This window comes from Peromyscus eremicus, unplaced genomic scaffold, assembly GCF_949786415.1.
Source record: "Peromyscus eremicus unplaced genomic scaffold, PerEre_H2_v1 PerEre#2#unplaced_32, whole genome shotgun sequence".
Taxonomy (NCBI): Eukaryota; Metazoa; Chordata; class Mammalia; order Rodentia; family Cricetidae; genus Peromyscus; species Peromyscus eremicus.
The window spans coordinates 1,603,306-1,606,860 of record NW_026734292.1 but is presented as its reverse complement, the minus strand read 5'-3'; positions in this window follow the sequence as shown (position 1 = coordinate 1,606,860).

Genomic DNA, 3,555 nt, shown 5'->3' with positions numbered 1-3,555 from the left:
AGTTCAACTCTGCTTAGAAAACTGAAAAGAACAGTAGCTCCTCTTCAGTCCAATACACTGTACTTGCTGGGAACAGAGGCGAGTAATATTTGCACTGTGTATGGCAATGGGAGCACAATAGTGACTCTTCTTAGCAGAAAACAACTCTTGCACATAGGACCAGAAACTGCATGGGATTCAACTCCATTTAGGACTGGGAAACAAACGCTAGCTCGCCTTACAAGAAACACACTCTGCTTTTGAGTTAAGAGCAGTCTTCTACGCTACTGTGTTTCCTACAGGGCCAGAACAGTGTGCTTGCTCATAACAAAAGAACTGTGCTTCCTACACACACGGGCCATATCTAGTTCAACTCTGCTTAGGAAACTGACCAGAACAGTAGCTCCTCTTCAGTCCAATATACTGTACTTGCTGGGAACAAACAGGAGTGCTACTTGTACTATATATGGCAATGGGAGTGCAATAGTGACTCTTCTTACCAGAAAACAACTCTTGCTCATAGGACCAGAAACTGCATGTGATTCAACTCCATTTAGGACTGTTAAACAAAAGCAAGCTCGCCTTACAAGAAAAACACTCTCCTTTTGAGAAAAGAGCACTGTTCTACTCTCCTATTTTTCCTATGGGATCCGAACAGTGAGCATGCTCAGAACAAAAGAACTGTGCTTCCTACACACACGGCCATACCTAGTTCAATTTTGCTTAGGAAAGTGACAGGAACAGTAGAACCTCGTCAGTCCAATACACTGTACATGCTGGGAACAGATGCCAGTGCTATTTGCCCTGTGTATGACAACGGGAGCGCAGTAGTGACTCTTCTTACCAGAAAACAACTCTTGCTCGTAGGACCAGAAACTGCATGTGATTCCACTCCATTTAGGACTGTGAAACAAAAGCTAGCTCGCCTTACAAAAAATACACTCGGCTTTTGAGAAAAGAGCACTCTTCTACTCTACTGTGTTTCCAATAGGGCCAGAACAGTGAGCTTGCTCAGAACAAAAGAACTGTGCTTCCTACACACACGGCCATATCTAGTTCAATTTTGCTTAGTAAACTGACAGGAACAGTAGATCCTCGTCAGTCCAATACACTGTACATGCTGGGAACAGACGCCAGTGCTACTTGCACTGTGTATGGCAATGGGAGCACAATAGTGACTCTTTTTACCAAAAAACAACTCTTGCTCGTAGGACCAGAAACTGCATGTGATTCAACTCCATTTAGGACTGGGAAACAAACGCTAGCGTGCTTTACAAGAAACACACTCTGCTTTTGAGAAAAGAGCACTCTTCTATTCTACTGTGTTTTCTATAGCGCCAGAACAATGTGCTTGCTCAGAACAAAAGAACTGTGCTTCCTACACACACGGGCCATATCTAGTTCAACTCTGCTTAGGAAACTGACAAGAACAGTTGCTCCTCTTCAGTCCAATATACTGTAAATGCTGAGAACAGACGTGAGTGCTATTGGCACTGTGTATGACAATGGGAGCGCAACAGTGACTCTTCTTATTAGAAAACAATTCTTGCTCGTAGGAACAGAAACTGTATGTGACTCAACTCCATATTGGACTGGAAAACAAACGCTAGATCTCCTTACAAGAAACACACTCTGTTTTTGAGAAAAGAGCACTGTTCTACTCTACTGTGTTTCCAATAGTGCCAGAACAATTAGCTTGCTCAGAAAAAAAGAACTGTGCTTCCTACACACACTGGCTATATCTAGTTCAATTCTGCTTAGGAAACTGACAACAACAGTAGATCCTCTTCAGTCCAATACACTTTAAATGCTAGGAACAGACGCGAGTGCTATTTGTACTGTGTATGACAATGAGAGCGCAACAGTGTCTCTTCTTATCAGAAAACAACTATTGCTCGTAGGAACAGAAACTGTATGTGACTCAACTCCATTTAGCACTGGGAAACAAACGCTAGCTCGCCTTACAAGAAACACACTCTGCTATTCAGAAAAGAGCACTCTTCTACTCTACTGTGTTTCCTATGGGTTCCGAATAGTGAGCTTGCTCAGAACAAAAGAACTGTGCATCATACAAACACGGGCTATATCTAGTTCAACTCTGCTTAGGAAACTGACAAGAACAGTAGTTCCTCTTCAGTCCAATACACTGTACTTGCTGGGAAGAGAGGCGAGGGCTATTTGCAATGTGTACGGCAATGGGAGCACAATAGTGACTTTCCTTACCAGAAAACAACTCTTCCTCGTAGTAACAAAAACTGCATGTGACTCAACTCCATTTAGGACTGGGAAACAAAAACTACCTCGCCTTACAATAAACACACTCTGCTTTTGAGAAAAGAGCACTCTTCTATTCTACTGTGTTTTCTATAGCGCCAGAACAGTGTGCTTGCTCAGAACAAAAGAACTGTGCTTCCTACGTACACGGGCCATATCTAGTTCAACTCTGCTTAGGAAACTCACAAGAACAGTTGCTCCTCTTCAGTCCAATACACTGTAAATGCTGGGAACAGATGCGAGTGCTTTTTGTACTGTGTATGACAATGGGAGCGCAACAGTGACTCTTCTTATCAGAAAACAACTCTTGCTCGTAAGACCAGAAACTGCATGTGATTCACTTCCATTTAGGACTGGGAAACAAATGCTAGCTCGCCTTACTAGAAACACACTCTGTTTTTGAGAAAAGAGCACTCTTCTAATCTACAGTGTTTCCTACAGGGCCAGAACTGTCAGCTTGCTCAGAACAAAAGAACTGTGCTTCCTACACTCACAGGCCATATCTAGTTCAACTCTGCTTAGGAAACTGACAAGAACAGTAGATCCTCTTCAGTCCAATACACTGTACATGCTGGGAACAGACGCCAGTGCTATTTGCCCTGTGTATGGATATGGGAGCCCAATAGTGACTCTTCTTACCAGAAAACAACTCTTGCTCATAGGAACAGAAACTGCATGTGATAACTCCATTTAGGACTGGGAAACAAACGCTAGCTCGCCTTACAAGAAACACACTCTGCTTTTGAGAAAAGAGCACTCTTCTACTCTACTGTGTTTCCTAAGTGTTCCGAACAGTGGGCTTGCTCAGAACAAAAGAACTGTGCTTCCTACACACACGGGCCATATCTCGTTCAACTCTGCTTAGGAAACTGACAAGAACAGTAGAATCTCTTCAGTCCAATACACTGTAATTGCTGGAACAGACGCGAGTGCTATTTACCCTGTGTGTGACAATGGGAGCGCAGTAGTGACAATTCTTACCAGAAAACAACTATTGCTCGTAGGACCAGAAACTGCATTTGATTCAACTCTGTTTAGGACTGTGAAACAAAAGCTAGCTCGCCTTACAAGAAAAACACTCTGCTTTTGAGAAAAGAGCACTCTTCTACTCTACTATTTTTCCTATGGGATCCGAAAAGTGAGCTTGCTCAGAACAAAAGAACTGTGCTTCCTACACAGATGGCCATATCTAGTTCAATTTTGCTCAGGAAAGTGACAGGAACAGTAGAACCTCGTCAGTCCAATACACTGTACATGCTGGGAACAGACGCCAGTGCTATTTGCCCTGTGTATGACAAAGGG